This window comes from Rhipicephalus sanguineus, chromosome 9, assembly GCF_013339695.2.
Source record: "Rhipicephalus sanguineus isolate Rsan-2018 chromosome 9, BIME_Rsan_1.4, whole genome shotgun sequence".
NCBI lineage: Eukaryota > Metazoa > Arthropoda > Arachnida > Ixodida > Ixodidae > Rhipicephalus > Rhipicephalus sanguineus.
The window spans coordinates 137,928,172-137,952,391 of record NC_051184.2 but is presented as its reverse complement, the minus strand read 5'-3'; positions in this window follow the sequence as shown (position 1 = coordinate 137,952,391).

Below are 24,220 nucleotides of genomic sequence, written 5' to 3'. Positions count from 1 at the left end.
TACCCTGCGGTCACAATGTGTTGATAAATAACCGTGAAACAAAACTCTACATATTTCAGAATCGGCGTCCACATTGTAGTATTTTTAGAGATAGGTATCGATATGTTGTTGTTGTAATCCCCTTCCGAAACGACCCATATATATGGGCAAGGTCTTTTTTTCTGGAAATGGCAATGTTAGCTGACATTTTGTGCAACCTATCCCTCATGCCCCCTCACTGTCCTGGCCCCTGCGGAAGTAAATTGTGACTGCGGCCGTTCGCTGAGGTGAGTTTGAGACCCCTGTTTTAGATGGTCACATGCAAAGATAACGCACTTGCTGGTTCCCTACACACCACCAGATATATAGATAGAAGAAATTGGCCAATTGGCCAGCATTGTAGACAGCCTGCGTTGAGCTCTAAGAAGACATTGTTGCGCCAAAGCCGCCACGTCACCAGCTTTGGGTGCATAGCATAAAAATCAAGTTTGAAAATTAGCGCTGCTTGCCCTAAGTTGCGCAAGGCTGGGTCACAGCAGAGCTGCTGGGCACCTGGCTGGTCCTGGCTCGGCTAGGCTTTTACCCTCTCTTTCCCACCCCATAAAGGAGTGGTGACACAGAACTTCGGACACAATTTGACTGGTGCATCACACTAATGCGTGCATATAGGTGCCATCTGTACAATATCAGCCACAAATACAGCCTAAAAAGTATTTTATTGAGTTTTGACATTCGCGAAACACACGAATTGGAAATAGATGCAAGAAGCGATGATGTCATCGTGCGAAGCATTTTTGTAAACAACGTACGTCACGAGTTCTGGCCAGATTACCGGAGGCGTGTACAAGACGGACAACACTGGTGGCGACACCTCATTATGCATAGCCTAACTAGAGAACCACAAAGTAACATAGCGGCGACTTAGCCGCTTACTGACTCCGTATAAAGCATTAGCAGTGGGATGTTAAGCAACTCACACTGTTGTCATTGCTTTTTTTGCGACAAGAACAGCGACGCGACGGAGAAAACAGAAAAAAAATATTGTAGTTGGAGTAAACGCCACAATATGTCGCTACCGGCTCCGCGGCTGCTGCTACTGCTGCAGCCGTCAACAGCTTCGGTAACCAGGTATCCGCAAACGTTAGGAAGTCTACAGACAAACTAAAGCTCTCTACTGCCGGGATCGTATTGCGTAGTGGACAGATAACTGCTTCGGCGTTCCGACGTGCATACATCTGATTGGTATGCCTTGAGAACGAAGCGTTGCCCAATCTAAATGGATCGAATCCCGGCCGCGGCGGCTGCATTTTCGATGGAGGCGAAAATGTTTGAGGCCCGTGTACTTACATTTAGGTGCACATTAAAGAACCCCAGGGGGTCGAAATTTCCGGAGCCCTCCACTACGGCGTCTCTCATTATCATATCGTGGTTTTGGGACGTTAAACCCCAGATTATTATTATTATTGCTTGCTATGCTCCTGCCCGTTTTTCGGTAAGCAGCAGTTTTTCCGCTGTGAAAGTTGCTCTAAACGCGTTCATGCGAAATGTGTAACCTGGCCTGATGAAGAGCTGCAACTCCTGAAGTCTGGATCGCGCTCATTTTGCTGCAATTTATGTGATCTGAGCCGTGCTTCTGGTAAGCCTAGCGAAAGCAACTCGTCGGGGTGCAGCGGTGAGCATTGCAGTTCTCAAACCGGTTCCCTCTCCACGTGTACCCCTCCGGGTGACGAACTCGCCGGGCTGCGCCGCCTCCTCCTCGACGCATTGGAGGGAATCTCGTTCCTCAGCGACGAGGTATCCCAACTACGCGAAGACAACGAGCGGCTCCGTAAGGATCATTCCCGCGGTGTTGAACAACAAGCTCGCGTGGTCGCCTCCCTTCGTGCAGAGGTCCGCTTCCTGCGTGAGGAGCTGACGCGCCGCACGGCCGCCGTGGCAGTGAAGGCACCTGTGAAACCCCCAGCGCATGTGACCGTTGACCCGTCTGTGACCTCCAAGCAACCTGCGTTCTCCGAACAACCCCTCTCCAAAATTCTTTCATCTTCGACTTCGCCGCCAGCTGACGTAGACACGTCGGAGCGTGTCAGTGTGATGCCTGTGACAGCCTCTTCTGCAGCGGTGACTGAGGGTGAAAGAAAGAAGAAACCCGCCTCGTTTGGAGTTATGAAAACATCCACTATATCTGTAGCTCAACGGCCACAAAGGCCACAATGGCCAAAGGCCATTTTTGTTACGAAGCTGAGCCCGGACACCACTACTGCTGACATTAAGAAACATATTGCTTCATTGGATCTGTCTCCCATCTCCTGCCGGCGACTTCAAACAAAGTTCCAGTCATATTCTTCATTCTATATTGAAGTTGACGAGGAAACACTACAACGCCTGAATGACCCTTCGATGTGGCCCCTTGGATGCCTCTTCAAGCCATTTCGTGGGGAGCTGCGCGATGACATGCTTTATCCCTCTGAGATAGTGACTGGAATCCAAAGTGCCGTGTGACGTAGACATATTCTACCAAAATGCTCGGGGTCTGCGTACCAAGACACTCGAGTTTTTCTCTAATGTTCTTTCGTCTGCTTTTCCTATTATTGCTATCTCTGAAACCTGGCTCGGCACTGAAATTCCCTCATCGGACTTTTTTCCCCCGACCTACACCACCTTCCGCCGTGACCGAGATTTCAGTGAAACCAAACAGAAAGGCGGTGGCGTGCTGATTGCCATTGACAATTCACTGAAATCCGTTAGACGAAAAGACCTAGAAACTATCGAAGAATCGATCTGGCTAGAAATCAACCTTGAGCGCCGTGAAAAATTGTTGCTTGGATGCTTCTATTTACCGCCCAGCATTTCCCCTGCCTCGTTTCACGATGTCATGTCTTCTATTGAACTTGTGATATCTTCTCATAGTGGGCACAGAATTATTGTTCTTGGGGATTTCAATGCACCTGGAATTGACTGGAGCACGCTTACCTTTTCTCATTACAATCATTTCACAGAGAAAAAGTGCAGCCTGCTCTTGGACTTTCTGGCGTTTAATTCCCTAGTGCAACATAATTCAGTCGTCAATTCCAGTGGCAACGTCTTAGACCTGTGTGTGTCAAACGATCAACCCCTTGAAGTTTCCCGCTCCAACATCTCTCTTGTACGTCCGGACAAATTCCACCCACCACTTAACGTAAGATTATCTGCATCAGCCGAAACAACGAGGTACAGCAGTTACGTAAACAAATCTCCAAGATTTGCGTTCAAGCGAGGTGATTACACGGGCCTCTATCATCACTTGTCCACCGTTGACTGGTCACAGGTTACTGACAAACCGAATGTTGATGACCAGGTTGATCAGTTTGCGGAGCTTGTACTTAGCAGCATGCGTAATTTTATTCCCCAATACACACATAAACAACGTAAATATCCCCACTGGTTCTCATCTGAACTTATCAGTGCACTGAAGCATAAAGATCGCGCACACAGGAAATCTAAATGTTCTCCATCGAGCGAGTGGAAGGAAGAGTTCAGCTTTTTTCGAACTCTCGCTAAACGCCTATATAAACGGGATCATAGTTCGTATATTCAATTCTTAGAAAAAAGCGCTTCTGAGAGGCCAGCTGAGTTTTGGAAGTATGTACGTAAACGGTCCAGCAAAAGCGGAGAGTCTTTCAGACTACTAGACTCAAATGGGGTAGAAGTGCATGCCGTCGCTGACTGTTTTGCCGCACATTTCTCATCCGTTTATAAGCCCTCAGACTCTAGCACTGATATCAGACAGCCTAAGGCAGTTCGCTCACCCACTGCTTTGTCGCTGGATGAAAATCTTATCTGCGAATGCATTAAGTGCTTAAAAGCATCCTTATCATGTGGCCCAGATGGCATCCCCTCCGCCATACTAAAAGCTTATAGTAGTATATTTGTCCCAGTACTGACTACGATATTTAATAACTGCCTGGACACTTCCACATTTCCTAGCATGTGGAAAACTGCTCGTGTTTTCCCAGTATTTAAGTCGGGCTCTAAAACAGATGTTTCTAATTATCGCCCGATTTCTCTACTATGTGCCACATCAAAGATCTTCGAGCTGGCTCTTCACAAAATATTGTCTTTTAGTGTTAAAAGCTCATTGATTCCTAATCAACATGGTTTTCTCGCTGACCGCTCAACTACCACAAATCTTGCTAGTTTCATGACGCAGATCTCCACACCCATTTCTCAGAGAGGACAGGTTGACGTACTCTACTGTGACCTGAGCAAGGCTTTTGACGTAGTCGGCCACACACTGATTATGGTTAAACTTGCGCAATTTGATGTTGACTTGTCGGTTGTAAATCTCCTGCAGAGCTATCTGCTCAATAGATATTGTTATGTAGCGGTAAATGGCCAAACGTCTTCTTTGTATAAAGTGACTAGTGGGGTCCCTCAAGGGTCAGTATTAGGCCCACTCCTATTTTTAATTTACGTTAATGATGTTTCTTTTGCCATTCGTAATTCTTCTTTCCTCTTGTATGCCGATGACATCAAGATTTTTAAGGAAATTCATTCAGTTAACGACTGTCGCTTGCTGCAGTCAGATTTGCGGTCTTTTTCCGAATGGTGCAACGCTAATAACCTTTCTCTGAATGCCTCGAAGACAAAATTCATGTCTATCACTCGCAAAACATCTAGCGTGTCATTTCAATACTCTGTCAATTCAGTGTCCTTATGCAAGGTTTATGAGATCAGTGATCTTGGTGTTGTTGTTGATAGCACGTTAAACTTTTCTGCTCACGCTAAGCGTGTTGCTTTGCGGGGTCTTCGCACCCTAGGCTGTGTTTGCAGATTGTCTAGAGAATTCCGTTCTCCTATGCCCTTCCGAAAATTGTACACCGCGCTATGTCTTCCTCAACTGGAGTATGCGTCCGTGATATGGAATGGCATTGCTCAATCCAGCGGTAACACCATTGAACGAGTCCAGAAAAAATTCCTTAGCATATATAACCATCGCTTTGCTAAAAAATCTCGTTCAAATACTGCTGAATTATTATCATTGCCATCACTTCACTGCCGACGAAATCGTTCTGATCTCTTGTTTCTTTACAAGCTAGTCCACGGTATCATATCCTGCCCTGTACTTCTCAATTGTGTTAATTTTCGAATTCCGCGTAAGTTAACCAGAGAGAACAGACCGTTTCATGTACCCGCCTGCTTCTTCCAACACTCTACCGTTCACAGAATACAAAGTCTCTATAATGTTAATTTTCTTGATCTTGACATTTTTCATAGTCCACAATCATTGTTTTTATCCGAGCTTTGTACTGTTTTGACATAGTATGGCACAATGTACAAAGTCTTCCCTTCTCCGTCTTTCCGCATAGTTGTATATATGCAATCTAATTTTTCATTCCCCTTCAATATTTCTCGTGTTGTCTTATTTTACTCCTCCCTTTTTGTGTTCATTTCTCTTTGTCTACGTGTATTTGCTCTTTTTATTTCTGAAGACTGTCTGTATTGTATAGTTTATTTTTATTGTTTTTTTTTTGCGTGCGCCTGCACAAAAACCTTACGGTTGTTCCTGGGCACGTTAAATAAATGATTGATTATTATTATTATTATTATTATTATTATTATTATTATTATTATTATTATTATTATTATTATTATTATTATTATTATTATTATTATTATTATTATTACTATTATTATTATTATTATTATTGATTGATTGATTATTATTACATCCTGCCCTGTACTTCTCAAGTGTGTAAATTTTCGTATTCCGCGTAAGTTAACCAGAGAGAACAGACCGTTTCATGTACCCGCTTGCTTCTTCCAACACTCTACCATTCACAGAATACAAAGTCTCTATAATGTTAATTTTCTTGATCTTGACGTTTTTTATAGCCCACAATCATTGTTTTTATCCGAGCTTTGCACTGTTTTGACATAGTGTGGCACAATGTACAAAGTCTTCCCTTCTCAGTCTTTCCACATAGTTGTATATATGCAATCTAATTTTTTATTCCCCGTCAATATTTCTCGTGTTGTCTTATTTTACTCCTCCCCTTTTGTGTTCATTTCTCTTTGTCTACGTGTTTTTGCTCTTTTTATTTCTGAAAACTGTCTATATTGTATTGTTTATTTTTATTTTTTTTGTGTGTGCGCCAGCACAGAGACCTTACGGTTGTTCCTGGGCACGTTAAATAAATCATTGATTGATTGATTGATTATTATTATTATTATTATTATTATTATTATCATTATTATTATTATTATTATTATTATTATTATTATTATTATTATTATTATTATTATTATCTTTGCAATGTTTTGACATAGTATGGCACAATGTACAAAGTCTTCCCTTCTCCGTCTTTCCGCATAGTTGTATATGTGCAATCTAATTTTTTATTCCCCTTCAATATTTCTCATATTGTCTTATTTTACTCCTCCCCTTTTGTGTTCATTTCTCTTTGTCTACGTGTTTTTGCTCTCTTTATTTCTTTTGACTGTCTGTATTGTATTGTTTATTTTTATTGATTTTTTTTTTGCGTGCGCCTGCACAAAGACCTCACGGTTGTTCCTGGGCACGTTAAATAAACGATTGATTGATTGATTGATTGATTATTATTATTATTATTATTATTATTATTATTATTATTATTATTATTATTATTATTATTATTATTATTATTATTATTATTATTATTATTATTTATTATATTATCATTTTTAGAAAAAAGCGTGTCTGACAGGCCGGCTGAGTTTTGGAAGTATGTGCGCAAACTGTCGAGCAAAAGTGGCGAGTCCTTCAGGATACTGGACCCAAATGGAGTAGAAGTTCAAGCCGTTGATGACTGTTTTGCCATGCATTTTTCATATGTCTATAAGTCTCCGGCCTCTGTAGCTAGTAACGGCCGACAGGTTAAGGAAGTTGGCACAGCTGATGCTGTGTCGCTAGATGAAGATTCCATTTCAGAATGCATTAAGCGCTTGAAACCATCCTTTTCAGCTGGCCCAGATGGCATCCCCTCTGCCATACTAAAAGCCTATGGCAGTATACTTGTACCAGTATTGACTACCATATTTAATAAGTGTCTGCATGCTTCAACGTTTCCTAGCATGTGGAAAACTGCTCGTGTTTTCCCAGTGTTTAAGTCTGGCTGTAAAAGTGACGTCTCGAACTACCGCCCTATTTCCCTTCTTTGTGCCGCATCCAAAATCTTTGAGCTTGCTCTTCACAAAATATTGTCTTTTGATGTAAAAAACTAATTGATTGTGAATCAGCATGGGTTTCTCGCTGGCCGCTCAACTGTCACTAACCTTGCCAGTTTCATGATGCAAGTCTCCACGCCTATTTCGCAGAGAGGACAGGTTGACGCTATTTACTGTGACCTTAGCAAAGCTTTTGATGTTGTCAGCCATTCGCTGCTTGTGGATAAACTTGCACACTTTGATGTTGATTCTTCAATTGTGAATCTCCTGCATAGCTATCTTCTTGATAGATTATGTTACATTGCCGTTAATGGCCAAACGTCCTCTTTGTATAAAGCTACTAGTGGGGTTCCTCAAGGGTCGGTACTGGGCCCACTCCTCTTTTTAATTTATGTTAATGATGTTTCTTCTGTCATTCGGAATTCTTCTTTCCTTTTGTATGCCGATGACACAAAGATATTTAAGGAAATTCATTCAGTTGTCGATTGTCGCTTGCTGCAATCTGATTTGTGTTCTTTTTCTGAATGGTGCCTCTCTCTAAATATTTCAAAAACCAAGGTAATGAGTTTCACTCGAAAAACATCTAGTGTGCCATTTTTATATTCTGCCAATTCTGTGTCGTTGTGTAAGGTATGTGAGATCAATGATCTAGGTGTTCTTTTTGATAGCACCTTACACTTTTCTCCTCACGCTAAGCGTGTTGCTTTGCGGGGTCTTCGCACCCTAGGCTGTGTTTGCAGAATGTCTAGAGAATTCCGTTCTCCTGTGCCCTTCCGAAAATTGTACACCGCGCTATATCTTCCTCAACTAGAGTATGCATCTGTGATCTGGAATGGCATTCCTAATTCTAGCAGCAACGCCATTGAGCGAGTCCAGAAAAAATTCCTAAGCATTTACAACGATCGTTTCGCTAGAAATGACTCTGGATCTCGTTCTAACGCTGCTGGATTATTATCATTACCATCACTTTGCTGCCGACGAAATCGCGCTGATCTGTTATTTCTTTACAAGCTTGTGCATGGTATCATATCCTGCCCTGTACTGCTCATCTGTCTTAATTTCCGAATTCCACGTAAGCTGACCAGAGAGAATAGACCTTTTCATGTAACCGCCTGCCTCTGTGAACATTCGACCATTGGCAGGATACAACGTCTTTACAATGCTTACTTTTCGGAGCTCGATGTTTTTCACAGCTCCCAGTCGTTATTCTGCTCCGAGCTTTGCACTGTACTTACAGAGCCTCGTACACTGTTGATATTTTTTTTCTGCCTGCGCATAGTTGTATATGTGCAATTTTATAACGTTTTTTATCCCTGAAATTTATTATGAATGTCTCCTTTGTTTTTTTTGTATTTTTCGTGCGCCAGTACAAAGACCTTACGGTTGTTCCTGGGCACATTAAATAAACGTTTGATTGATTATTATTATTATTATTAATATTATTATTAATGTTATTATTATTATTATTATTATTATTATTATTATTATTATTATTATTATTATTATTATTATTATTATTATTATTAATACTATTATCTAAATACGAGTTAGTAAAGCGTACATCACCTCACTTGCACAAAAACTCGGTTACAGAGCGCCAATGTTGTGATTTTACTGCTTCCTTCGTCACTGCTCAACCGGCTACTTTACAAATGATCGAAGTGAAAATGTTTCAGCATTCAGCACGCTGCGGCTGCTCGAAGCCTCACGGAAAACGTCGTCTGAGTTGAACGCCAACGAAAAGAATAAAATCGGAGCCACCGGTGAGATTCGCGAAGTGAATCGAGCTTCTCTGACTGATTTTTATACTCCTCCCAGCTCCTTCGTCCATCACCGCACTAGATAAGCAACGTTGTTTGGCGATTGAGGAAACAAGCATTCGCAACACTCAACACAGCAGACGAAACGGCAGCGCTGATAACATGGCAGAAGCTGGCCAGTGACGTACTGGCTCTCGCGGTCACCTGATAGAACTTGTTAACGAGTAGGCCGACCACGTCACGGGGTCACCGAGTGCTCTTCGAAATTGAAACTGCATCCGGTCGTAACATACGAGCATATAATTAAACATTCGTCTTGCGCTGGGGCAAATGAGTTTCGTTGCCGCTATTAACGTGTCAGTAGCCACTGATTAAGAGCAAAAAACAGAGCTTCACAAATTATCTGTCACCACTCCTCCAATATATTATACTATACATGGCTATGCTTACTCTCTTTTTTTTCTATCTTCTTTTATGGCGCAACTCTTAGGTGCCCGTTCCTGCGTTGAGCGGCGTCGCCTTTGGCGTCGGTAGCGTAACCGATAGATTAATAAAATGAAAAAAATAAATAAATAAAAATAAAATAAAAAAGAACAGGATTGAATGGTATTTGAACCCGGACCTTCTGCGTGGCGGTCGAGTATTCTACCACCGAACCACGCTGGTGCTTGAACCTCACTTACAAAAATACCCTACTGAAGAGTCGTGTTCCGGCCTGTTCCTGGGTCAGGTGTTCATCCGGCATCGGCGTGTCCCACTGCGGCCGAGGGGCGTCCTCGGCCTATCCTTCTCTGCGCAGTCGCGCAGAGCCGACGTACCAGACTTCCAGTACCGGGCCTTCGTCCCGACTGCTACCTGGACCTACCATGACAGCGTCGTCGCGCGGCCCGGCGTGCCGCGTGTGTGTGAACAATGCCGCTACATGTAGCGGCCGTGGTGTGAGTGTGTTGTCACTGCGCCGACAGTCCTTATTAACTATACGATAGACTGAAATGTGTGGAATTAAGGGTGTCGACTTGTAACGTGTCCGTCACCTCCGCCCCGTGTCCGGATTAAAGGCTCCGTTTCAGTTTAGCCATCTTTGTCTGTAAGAGACCTGTGCCCACATCATCATCACAGGCGGACACAAAATAAATTCCTCATTAGTCGACATTTGAGATGTGTGTTATCAAAAGGTTCTGTGGCTCGTGAAATATATATATATATATATATATATATATATATATATATATATATATATATATATATATATATATATATAGTGTAATGATGAAGAATGGCACAGGGCGGGCACGCGACTGGCTTGGGCAAAGAAAAGAAAGACGACGTCAGACAATAGAACTGCTGTCTGGAATACGAGCTCAATAGCATAAGTTTTGAAGTCTTAATTTGATGTCTTATTTATTCTTTCCATTTCTACTCTTAATTTTTTTTTACCAGTTTACATTCTTCGAATAAGATTTTAAGCTTCAACTAAATATTCTTGGCCCATCCCCCAGAGTGGGTACGTGCCATAGAACAGAAGGCAAAACAAACAAACAAACAAACAAAGAACAGCCGGCCAAGCCGTACGGGCGTTGTCTCTGTTCTCTTCCTTTACAATGGCGCAGTCGTCGAAAACGAAGCCTTAAAGAAGACACCACCTGTGCTCGTGAGTCGTCGGCCTTCCGGACCGCCATTCAAGGAAAGCCGTCCACGCCTCCTTGGCCATGAAAACCGCCTACCTGTCACCGCTTCAAGCACAGTTCGGGGACGGTGTCTATGCTTCCTCGGAATTTTATAATTCACCGGCGCTGCAAACGCCATCCGGGGACGGCGTCCAGGCCTCCTCGACGGCTCGACATTCGTTCAGCGGCGTCGCGGTACCAGTTCCTGCGAAGACGCCGCAGGGGTTCCACTTCTATGGGAACGCGGTTAACGCTCCCAATGGCATGGATCCCGTGAACAGGACTCTGTCATCATGTAAGCCTCTACCGGACGCTTCGTTGCGTTGCGGGCTCTGGCCGGCCGCCTTACCATATCCCACGCATTCGGAAGTACCGGTGTTCCGAGGCTTCCAAAATGATGCCGATGTATGGGTAGCGACAATCAATGCGCTCGGCTTGCGCCATGCCATGCCCGAAAATTAAAAAAAAATGGCTGGTGGCCCTCGACCGCCTTCGCCGTGCCGCCGAGGCATGGTATAAGTACGAAGGTGTCAAGCATCGTTCCTGGACCGAATGGAGTGCCAGGCTCATTGCTGTTTTCGGCCGGATTTTCCATGACACCTGCGCGTTGAACCAGACGCATACCGAGGACGCAGCTCAGGAGGGCAACCTCCTCGAGGCTTCAACTGCACACTGCAGCTCATCGACATGCAGCTTGGCAGCCTGCCCACGACCGAACACCGGACTCCGCTTCTTCTCACTGACATTCCTTAGGAAGGACCTCCCGCCGAATTTCAGTGGCCGGATCGACGTTACGCCACCAGATGCACGATATGAAGCCAGACATCACAAACGCGGTCGCTTCTAACCGTACATGTCCCCGTCCTCGGAATCGGCGAGCTTATGGCTCTTGTGCAAACGGCGCTCCACGCACGGCGCTGCATCGACGCCATGCCTCAGAGAACCTCGAACCATGGGCTGAGGCACCCCTGCGTGGCCTCCGTGGTTGCGCATTACCTGTCGGGGCACTTGACCTGCACCTCCAAACCGAACCCGGGAGCAAGTTCCTTGCCGATGTTCCCGTCTTCGAGGACCTGCCCGCTGATATGATCCTAGGGGCTGACTGCCTCCTCTGTGGCGATGTTCGCCTCACCGTAGATTCTGCTGGAGTCAATATCTGCCGCTTGACTCCTAGTATCGCATCGGCCGAAAGGTCCCAAGTCAACAGACCACAACCCGAAGAGTCTGCTAATAACAAAAGCACCATCTGTGACCAGTCGGACACACATCTGCTGGCTTCACGGCAGTCAATGGTCGAGGGCGCGAACGCTCCGCTCAAGGATGCCAATACGGAGGCCATCGATGTGACCCGAGCAGACGTACCCGGCATCGGCCATTTCGTAAGCCTTGCGCTCCAGGTCGACGGAGCCAGCATCGGCAATTCCGGCAGCCCCAGGTGCGAGTCTGCTGACGACGGCAAGTGCTCTATTCTGACACCTGGTATAGCACCTGAGCGCCGCGCGGATCAAGACGAAGTGGCTCTCGCCGTCATGGGATCCGCCACTGACCGGTCGGATGGCGACCAGCTCGACCAAAGTAGTGAGATGCCTTCGGAAAACTTCAAGAACTTCGACGTGGAATGAAGCTACGGTGGCGTTCACGTGTACGGACGCGGTACGGACACACCAGAGACCACCTTTTGTCCTTGTTACCACCGAACTAAAGATTGCAGTGACAGCTACGCAGACGCTGCTACGTCGAATCACGACCACGCTCCGCAGGTTGTCCGAGCTTGTGCGCCATCTTCGCTGTGCAAGTATTTGCCTGCCGCAAACGGGGATGGGGACCAGCGCCCCAAACTGCGGAAACAAAATTGTCAGCTAAGTGCGCAGCGACCACTACGGCACAGCCAATGCCGCCCGCCGGAGTTGTCTTTGCCAGAACGTCCAGACAGGCTGCAGCGTTGGAAAGACAGGTACAGCCAGTGCTGACCACCAGAGACATTAGTTCAGCAGATGACGGTGAAGTGTCCAGGACGGCTACAGGCAAGACATTGCTTACAAGATGCCATACTTGCAGCGTGGCCGCGTGTAATGATGGACGGCACAGGGCACGGGCGCACGACTTGGGCAAGGAAAAGAAAGACGACGTCAGAGAATAGAACAGCCGGCCTAGCGTACGGGCTTTCTCTCGGTTTTCTTCCTTGATAATATATATACAGGGTGTTTCATGAAATGTGTCCAACCTTCTCAAAAAATCAGGAAAATGCGATATTTGCTCGGGGCTTTCAGAATTGATTTTTCTGTAGCGGCAGGAATCTTAAGGTAGTTAAGGACATCATTCAGAACAGTATTTAAGAAAGTTACAGTAATTAACTTTTTAATTAGTGGAGTTAGGTGATTGTGTCAAATGGGAGAATTGAAGTTCTTCATGTGAGGAACCCATCCGAGCTTTGAGATTTCGAAAAAGCGTCCTCTATTAATTGTGGCGTAATGTAATTCAACGAAGTGCAACGGCTTCCACAGGGAAAGCCATCGAATTCGGTTGAATTTCATTACTTCGTAATTATTACTAGAGGCCACTTTTTCAAAATCTCAAAGTTGGGTTGGGTTTCTGTCATGAAGAGCTCCAATTCTCCCATTTGACAAGACCACCTAACTCCACTAATTAAAAAGTTAATCAATTTACCTTTTTTATTTACAGTCCCAAAGAATTTCTTTAACCATCTTGAAATCCCTGCCGCTACAGAAAAACCAATTCTGAAGGCAGCAATAAAATATCGCACTTTCCTGATTTTTTGAAAAGGTTCGACACATTTCTTGAAACACCCTGTGTATATATATATATATATATATATATATATATATATATATATATATATATATATATATATATATATATATATATATATATATATGTGTGTGTGTGTGTGTGCGTGTGCGCGTGTGTGTGTGTGTGTGTGTGTGTGTGTGTGTGTGTGTGTGTGTGTGTGTGTGTGTGTGTGTGTGTGTGAAACAGCATGTTATACGCTGTGCAAATAGGCGCGCTTGAATTTTTGACGTTGATCAACTCTGCAGCTACTTCCATGAAGGCACATTTCATGTTCGTGTTATAACAGATTCGTCTGAAAGAGACAAAAACCATCTCCTTTATATTCCTTATTATACTTTCTCTCACACTGAAGTTTACATGATAGCGCAACCGCAACAAAGTTTGTCTGCCTTCTCATTTAACGGGACATCGATGTCAATCTGTGGAATAGATGCAATCTGTTTCGCACCACGTCAACGTCCATATAGATCGCATATTGTGTACAGCCATACAAAATTTTGCGTGCACGCTACAGGAAGGCTGTGCATCCGCCGCAACAGAAGATCATCTATTATTTACAAAAGCGCCAGACTGTAGCTGTAGTTAATGAAACTTAAACTTCACTTCTCTCCGAAGTAGTCATCACAGCGAAGTGCGGCGACTTTGAAACAGGATGTTTGGAGGTCTTTCTGAACGTTTTTATGATATCTCAATCTAGAAGCGCTTCAACAGATTTAGTTGAATTTCGTGCACTGTGCTATCGCTTTCCCATTATGTGCGCACGCGGTACCAGAACGTGGATTTATAGTTTCAATTCGTATCACTTTTATAGCGCCATGTAAAAAACGATTTCTGGAAACCACGCATGCAATAAAAAGGCAATTAGCTAAGCAAAAAAGCTTGCAATATATTTTCTTTTCGCTACGCCGTGGCTGAAAACTGTATATTTGGAAATCATTGGCGTTAATGTTACTCGTAGTGTTTGTTAGGGAAAAAAATGTTATAATAATAAGTCTACACACAAAAAAATGACCGTATTTCCCTCCCCTCGTTAGCGATCACAGGTCAAGTCGTATGAATGAACGCAGCGAGGGGCACTGCGGCCCCCGTCAATGAATACAGGGCAACGCCATACGCGGAACAATGTACAACGTGACTAGAACAGATGAATTTAGCACTGCACAAACTATGAGAAGATCGTTGGTGCAGTGTTCTATTTATGTGACGCGTCTACCCAATATGACAAGATACGACGAAACATGACAAACGTCTCTTTGGTGTTGAAGTCCGGCAGTTTTTCTGCACTACTCTCTTTCTGTCTTTTTTTAAAGATTATAATGGTATAACCCAATGCATCCAATATCTTACGGAAATGATAAACGGCGTACGCGTCAATGCGCGAGTGAATATTGTGCAAGTTGCTACATAAAAATGAGCGTTTACTGCTTGAACTATACATTGACATTGTGCGCATTAAATATGCTTGCCTAAAGTTCGGCTTCTATTTTGGCTATAGTGCTTCCTCAATAGTGTTATGTTCTTGAAAAGGTGCGGTCTGTTGCAGCGTATATTTCCAATAGCCGGACATTAATTACGGGAAGAGGGTGCAGTGTTTTGATTCGCGCTGAAAACCATTTCAAAAGAGTGGTAGCGCGTTCTGAAAAAAAAAAAACGAAGGTCGTTCCCAGGCAGGACCACTGGTCACGTACAGAGGAGACATTTCGTGCTATAGCAGAAGGCCTTGTACAAAATAATAAGAAAACGAGAGAAGAACAAAAGAAAAAAAGAATGGAAGCTTTCTAAACACCACGGGTGCTGCTTTCAGCGAACGGCACGAATCTTGCCGGTTTTCGCACAGTGACAAGCATTAAAAGGCCAAAGGATCTAAAAATACTCCCTGAGTTTACCGCACCTGCTACATGATGCTAAAGTGTGGCCACAACAAGGAACATAAAAACAGCAATGCAACATACAAGTGGCTGGATGGTCAGCCAATGTTGAAGCACTGCTCAAATGCATAAAACGGCAAAAGAACCTTTGTTTGATGGCTCAGGCAGAACTTTCAGCGTGTTGGTTGATCTGAACTCGTTGTCGCATTGTTTTTAGAGCGGTGAAGGTCCGTAAGCCCGAACATCGGCTTGCGGTGGTGTGCTCGGGTATTGAATGTCATAGAACAACAGCCGGCAACGGAGCATGCGAAAAAAAAAAACGCCTAATTTGTTGTTCAAATCGCGATTATATGATATTATCAGATTATTATAATAATTTGTGGAGCTTCATGTCGCACAATCACGATATGATGATGAGGCATGTTCTAGTCGTGCACTCCGGCGTAATGTTGACCACATGTGATTCTTTAACAGTGTATATCAAAGTACACTAGTTTTTTAAGGCAGAAGCTTTAAATGCCTCATCAAACGCAAAATTTCACCTTCGGCGTCGGCGTCCAGCGGCGTCGGGGACGAGTGATGCAAAATACTCATCATCACGTGATCACGTCACCATATGACGTCACGATAATGTCACAGATGGACAAAATTTGTGACATCATTGAGCCGTCACTGGGACGTAACGGCACAAGATTACGTCATCACATGACTTCGTAGATCGGTCAATTGTGGTGCAATCATGGAGGCAATGCAAAACCAGGTGAGATGCCACCGATCTTGCAGGCAGTGCAAAATCACGTTAGGTGCAAAAAGTTTTCGAAGGATGGAGGGGAACGATCAATACATCTAGGGAGCCTACATGACCGGCCGCTTTAGGGTGGCGACATCTTAAAGAGTGCTTTCAAAAACACTCTAAAACACAACGGGTAATGCGCACGCTGTTGCCAACTTCGACCACATTTGGCGTGGTTTTTGTGCGCCGACATTACGGTCACGAACGCCGCTCCCCTGAGCCACGCGAAGCACTCTTTCTGTCCACAAGGGCGATCGTGACTGGATTTACTCGTGACCTGCACTGTTAGCAGTGGCTCGCCATGTATTGAAAGTTGCAGCCTGCACACAAACTCTTGCGACATAACGCTGAGCGACGTTGACGCGAGTTCACGCGAAGCGGGCTACAGCTCACGACTAGCGAGTGCGTCTCCGCACGGACGCTTCTCGTATGTAGCCTTCCTACTCGGAATGCGTGAACGCAGCAGCGACACCTTCGCTTATTTATGCATACGCAAACACCGTCAAACACATATAACGTGTCCTGCGGCAAAAAATTGGTGAGTAAAATACACACCACTCACACGACAAACACAAGACGCAGTTTTGGGCTCCCAACAGTCTCGCTTCTTTTGAGGGAGCCAAAGTTTTCGTTGGCTCTGGCTCATTTGGAAGCGGAACATTCGCACGCCCTTTCGGCAGTGGTTACTGCACAGCGGTACGCAACATGCAGGCATTTCCGTTCGTCAGGCTTCACTGCCAGCGTTTGACGCGCTACCACTACTTTCGGCGCCGTATTGCCGGGGAATAACTGCGATTACTCGATGGGCAAGCAAGAACCGGGCGAAGACGCAGTGCGGGGACCAAGATGGCGTGACAGCGCGGCGTCACTCTCTGGCAACATTGTGTTTAGGCGGGCGGCGGTGCATTGGCGGTATGTAGTGTATCAAAGGTTGACATCACCCTAAGCCGGTCGGTCATGTAGGCTCCCTATATACAACGCAGGAGTAAAAAGAAGATGGTTTTCACCTTTGAGTCGTCTTATGTGAATGTATAAGGGACCCTGTGAGTTCTTGCATTTTGCTCCAATCAAAATATTGGCCACGGATGCCGGGAACATAACCCGCATCGTCGAGCATAACATAGTTATGAAAGAACGTCCGCATACAGTTTGCTGACTGTAGCTACATCTAAATCCAATGAACGTGGCTCATATTTCTAAAAGTTTGAGCTAACGACTGCACTGTGGGATTCTGAAAACCAAGCAAAAGGGTTGAAAGTGTGAAAAAAATATTTTCTCTTCCAGGCTGGCTGTAATAATTGAACAAATAAAAAATACTATCCAACTTCTCGCAGCACGAAACGAGGAAATTCATGCGAATTTTTCTGCAAGAAATGCTCCCCGTTCACAAAAAAATGTCCACTCCAAGACTCGGCCCCTCGACCAACTGACCAACTCCCTTTCCGAGCAGTCATACCTAGCAAGATGAGTTTCAAATATGAGCTTGGCGATAGTTCCAGGTTCGAGTCCCAAACAAAAAAAAAAATAAAATCGCCAACGAGGAAACGTCGTTTCTGAAAGGTCTGTGTTACCTTCAGTGTAGCTTTATGTTACAGACGGCTGAATACAATTTTTAACAGCAGAGCTGCTTCAGTCCGTAAGGAGCAAGCAGAAGACTATCATCATCATGGATCGAAATCGCTCTCTTCGTCCTATACTTCATCTTCTGCTTCGCTCCCAACACACGTGCACCTATTTGTCTGGCGTGGGATGGAATAACCCTGATGGGCACGAAAACAAGTACAGAGAAAGAGCGAGAAACAAAAAAAGAAGAGAAATAAAAAAGAGATCGAAAGGGAAGAAATACAGAAAAAGAAAATTGAAAGAAACGGACACAAGAAACAGGTAGAAAACAAAACAAGACAGACATAGAAAAAAAGCGAATCAAGGAAAGAGAGAGAAATAGAGGGAGAAGGTGATATGATTACCGTCGGTGGCGACGCAGTGACTATGAGAATGGACGGGCGATGCGTTCTTACACTATTGGGGCACCTGCATCCACCCCAGCAACGGCCTCCCCACACGGGAAGAAACCCACAATGGGAAGAGCCTCGTACGAGCTCCGTTGGGCGGCAGAGATACAACTAGCAGAGAGTCGTCGAAGTTGGCGACGTCTTCACCATGGGCCACTTTGACATGGTTTGGTATGCTGCGGTGCCGACCGGTTCTGTATGTTTTGACAGGAGCCATTAAGTCGCCGTAAACCCTTTCCTGCCCTTCTGGGGAGAGGCAGATGAACTTGCCCGAGTATCCTGTTCTCCCAGCTGACCCCACAAGCGTGTCGTTGACCGCAGGAATTTTGCTGCTTCAGTGAGTGCAACGACGCCTCAGCGACAGTGTTATTGGCTGGTGCCATGGCGGGTGGTGTCGTGTGTGTGGTTGGTTACAATCAAGAAGGAGAACCCAGCTATAACGACGGTGCAGATTGAGAAAAAGGGCTCTGAGCCCTGGATTAAAGGCTCTTCCAGTTGACTCATCGCTGAACTCTTGCCTTTTCACTATGTAAATAAGTGACAAAAAGTACCAGTAGACTTGTTTGTTTTTGTTTTCCCAACTTGCAAGCTTCAGTTCCTCAACCCGGAGACTGAACCACGCTACCAAATGGAGTCCGGGTCCGACGCAACCCTAACGTCGCGACAACTGGTTGCAGCGGTGGGACTGATCTAAACTCCGCTCGCAACAAAGGAAATACAAATAAGTAGAAACAAAAAAATAGAAAAAAGTGAGAAATAGAGGAATAAAGAAACATAAAAATAAAGAGCAACGAAGAAGACCGCCCAGCTCCGCACTTCCACCTGGAATTTTATTTTCTTTTACTAGGTCTTCTAATGTTTCTTTTATCTAGGTCTTGAACTCTTCGGTCGGGTCGTAGCTGAATTGTTTGTAAAATGCATGGTCTTTCAGTTCTCTATAGTTCTCACTAAGGTAATTAGTTTTATCAATTGGGACGATTGCACCACCCTAATCAGCCGGCTTAATTGCGATGTTCTCACGGCTAGCTACCGTTTTCATTGCTTCCCTTTCTTTAGCGCTCAGGTCGCGGTGGAATCACGACTGACTTTTGTATGCTTCGAGCACATCTCGCTGCACTGCTCTGATATAAAGGTCGAGGCATTTATCCCTCTGAGAAGGAGGAGTCTTGTGCTTAGTAGAAAAATAAGTTGTCTTGTTAGAGGTAGGCCGATCGTGAAAGTACTCACGTAAACGCATGTTTCTTTGAAAATTATGCAAGTCACTGATTAGTTGGAATTCATTGTATCCACGAGTAGCAGGACAAAATTTCAAGCCACGTGACAGTACACTTCACTTTTCTGTTGATAAAGTGGTACTAGAAATATTTACAATATTTCCAGTATCGGTGGAGGACGAATGCGCCGAAGATGTTGCATCATTAGGGGTCATGACGCTAATGCAAATGTTATCGCGCATCAACTTTTTATTTTTCTTGTCGTTGAGATCGTGAATGTTTACTTGTCTGTAAATGTCAAGCAGCGCTCTTCGGCAGTAAAAGTATGAGTCGCAAAATTTGATTCTCCTTGTTTGTTAACTGTTTTGCGGATGACTCATAATAGTTAGTAACAATGCGCGTGAGCTCCAGTGAAGCTTGTTTGGGAGTGTTATCCCACCTCGACAAATTATTGTTAGACATTTCAGACGTGGCAGGCCTTACAGTAGGGCGTAAACCTTTAGGCAGCGTAGATGCAGCAATATACGTTTTCAAGGTGGAAGCATGCAGATCACAGCGAGTGCCTTCTTCAATTACTTTCATGATCTTCAAAAAATGCACAGAAGCGGTCCCAAAGGGAGTCTTACCCTGGCTAGATGGTAGTCAATCAGTTCCTTTTTTTTGTAGAATCCGGCCGCTTGCTTCTGAATTGGTACCTTGGCTGAGGCGACCCTACTGAAAATTCCTATATACACAGGACCCATACATATTATGTTATTGGATAGAGGTCGTATAGGGGATACGGCTTTAGAGGTGATACAGGTTTATAGGTGATACAGGTTTATAGGTGATATAGGTTGTATAGGTGATATAGGTCGTATAGGTGATACAGGTAGGTTGATTATATGGGTGTTACAGGTGATATGGGTAACATGGGCCGAATCAGCGATTTGGGTCACAAATGACGTGCAGCAAAGGAACATATTGATAAAGACATGCCAGTTTATGAAGCGTGTAATAAAAGCAAATATATAGAGCAATTCAAGCTGTAATGATATCTCGCAGCAGTCTAATTATAAGAATGTAAGAATTCACTGTTGCACTTAGATATATACTTGAAGAAAAACGATCAGTCAAGTACATTAAATGTTCTTAGCGAACCTCTGGCACTTTGAGCGTTTCTTTCTACGTATCTATCTATCTATCTATCTATCTAGCCGCCTACGTCTGGGTGCTCTCATGATCGCCTCCTTAACTTGGTGTAGACCAAAATTTGCATGGGAGGGCAAGAGGATTTTACGAACATGATTACCGGGTCATGACATGAATAACGTTAAAATCCTGTGGCGTACGTCGTCAAACCCTTTCCACTAGACACGTGTGGCACATACCCGTTTACCACGGGCCGCGGTGTACGGGTATGCGCCACAGGTGATTGACAGTTTATATCTACCCAGGAATGGTGAGAACAGACATTGGTAACCTAAATGCTAGAACGTTAAGGAAAACCAACATCGGCAGCGTTGACTCAACGAATGGAAAGAATGAAAATTACGATCCCAGCAGGAATCGAACCCAAGCATTCTGCGTGGCAATCAGGTATTCTACCACTGAGCCACGCCAGGTCTATAAACTGGTTTGGAAAAACAGCCTACGCAAGCGTAATACCGGTTCAACGTCAATTGTGGTTGTGGTGCTGGCTATCTAATTTTACAAGAAAGCAATGAACACTACATGATACTCCCACGATGTGTACTGTACGATACAGGCGTCATATCAGATTAACGTCTGTGGTTCCAGTGTTGGCTCCGCTTTTATAGAAGTCTAATAAACATTACGTTTGTATTCCTATGATTCAGCAAGCTATATGGAAGCATTGCTCGACCCCGGAGGAATATATTAACGAAAGTTACATATGATATCCACATCACCGCACCGTAAAGTGCACTTCGTCCGCCAGAATGACGCAGTGTTCTCTTCATTTCTTACGAGGCTGGGCGATAGCCTCATGCTGACAGAGGATGATGCCAGATTGATTGACAGCCGCTTTGTAGACTAGGCTACGTATGCCACATACGCCCAGGTAGTCTACGAATACGACAAACACCATCCACTGATGGTGGTCTACGTAGCACTATCCAGGCCTGCCAGCCTCGACGGCCTATACCTCACCAACGCGAAGGGTGGCTTCAGGTTCCGACACGTCGCCGGCTGTGTCGACAGACAATTTCTCGACGAAATGACCGAGGCATCCACGAATTCCAAAAGCTCTACTATACCACATACTTCACTACACATGGGCCCCTCGTCACCACAATCACGACCGCATCTTATAACAAGTCATGACAAGCTGCTGGTGCTCACTGATCACGGTGATGATGCCCTTGTTCAAGAACTGTCATGAACGTCTTGCACACATGCACACGGGTTCGTGAAACGTGCTTGCGTTCTCGGGACACGTATACGCACTACATATCAGCTTACCGCTTCCGGTGTTGGTAATACCCACGTTGGCATTGGCAGCGTTACCCAACCGTAAAAAACTGGTTATATTACACATATGCGGCTCTTTAACATATATATGTATGCGTATAAAATTTATACAAATCTTTAGCGTCATTTTGTAACGTGTCGCTCAGTAAAAAAAAGTTACGCCACAGTCACCTACCCGCTGCATGCTTCGCATAACATCGACTCCCACGGTACGTGGGATCTGCCGAATTTTTTGGTAACTGGTTATTTATTTAAATCTTTAAGCATCTCCGCAATAAAACGGTTCAGCTTTTTCAAACGTTCAGCTCCCGGCACTTCGTTGGGCTTCTCGGCCACATACTTGTTGAAGGCATCTGTGGAATAATGAGCAGGAATGTGAAGGAATTTTAAGCACTCATAAGTTCACATGTATGGTAAAAATGAATGTCATTACATTAAGCGAAATTAATGCAGGATGAAATACTCAATTGCATGAAATACTCCTTCTTAGCCCCTAGTTGACACAGTTAGCAAAAACAGGTGCTGTACACAATTGTGTACAGTGTGTCAAAGGGTTAAGAACACTTCAGAACTGCAAAACTTTGGTGATGTAAACCACAATAGATACGTAGTTGCATACTGATACAACATCCAACGCACAATACTTTTTTAAAGTTTTCATGACTTTGGAGTAGAACGTGCGAAGGCAGTGAAAATGATAAACTTACCTTCAAAGATAATCAACAGAGGCGCGTGGTTTGGAGATCCAGCAAATACAGAAAATGTTGATGGCACATCATGGTGACGGTATCTGTCTCTGCAGCTTTGCAGAAGGGAAGCTGCGATGGAGTCTTGCATGTAGGCTGAGGTGTCCATTTTTCCGCAGGAAAGTTGCGATGCTGGGTCTGGTGAACAACCGTTCCGCCGAAGCAAACTTCCATGTACGGCCACAATTGCAGCACATGAGCGAAGTATGTTCCTCACTCTTTCGCTGATAGCCTGTGCACATCGCGGTACTCGATGTCCACGAAATCAGAGCAAGAGAGATCGCAAGTGACGAACACGATCCGCACTCGTGACGTTGGTGAGCAATTCTGAGGAAGAAAGTGCGGCGCGGAGGGATACACAACAAGAACTAAAGTGACCGTCAGAAATTTACACTGGTGCAACTGCCAATAAATTCTGCGAAGCTTATTTGTGAACTATCAAGTTTTCATGGCGCAATATTAGCACCCTATCAAATACAAATTGATCTTTTCTCGCGTTATTTTCTTGATCGCAACAGTAGACGGGCCTCCTTGCACCTGTGCAGCGAAAGTTTGCGACATGCGTTCTCAGAATTCTTCCCCCCTCATGGTCTCGCACGTGCAAAGACTACCGCCCGCGACTTACCAGACAGACGAGTTTCGGAACAATAGGGCACGCCTTTTCCCCCCACGGGGGAGAGCAGCTTAAAAATGCACGACCGTTGAAAGACGCGTTCGTCGAATCCGCATTCTTTTCGTGTAAGCCGGCTACCACGACGTGTTTTATCCCCATTTTTATCGTACTTCTCATGAATAAATAGTAATAAAATAATAATAATAATAAAGACACTGCCTGTCAAAGCATTGAATACACATTCCGATAAACATTCAATCAAGGGTATTTTTGCTAATTTTGGAAGGCAGCATTTTAGCGCATCATTGAAGCAAATGCACCTGTCGCACTTGACCGCGACACGATCCGTCTACACAGTTCAAAAGGACGTGCGCCGCACACTCAGTGCCTGAAAGCATATGCTTGCATGCAGTTTTATGTAATACAGTGCTGCTCCACTGAGTGCTGTAAATGTATCCTCAAGTTTGGTTTATGCCTAATTCAGGACCCTTATTAACGAAAAATGGAAAAATATGCGTAAGAGAAAACTGCAGCCAATAGTGGTGCTGGCCATATGACACGCACGCACGCACGCACGCACGCACGCACGCACACACACACACACACACACACACACACACACACACACACACACACACACACACACACACACACACACACATAAGTTTTGTGAATTCTACCCCAGAAGCTAATGTAGGTGTCAACATCCCTCATTGAGAGCGCTCAATACTAGGTCAATTAAATGTGTAGTGACCGTGGGTCAATTAAAACTTTCTTAATGTATGTCAATTAAAAATAAAACGAGTGAGAGTCAACTGAATATTTCGAACCTAATGTCAATTCAATGTTTATTGAGGGCACTCATTAGAAGCTGCCGTTTAACTGACCAGCTATTGAGTCAAAAAGGCCTCGGTTCGGGGTCAATTGACACGCAAAGTGCATTTTTGTAAGGGGTACACGTGCAAAAAGATGTTGTAAGAGGTGTAGATGAAAGCGGATGATTATGTGCTGCACTGCCACTTGTCAAGATAAAAAAAAAACGCCAGCTGGTTCGAGAGCTAGATTGAGATGAAAGGGAATTTGAAAGATAATATTGAGAATTA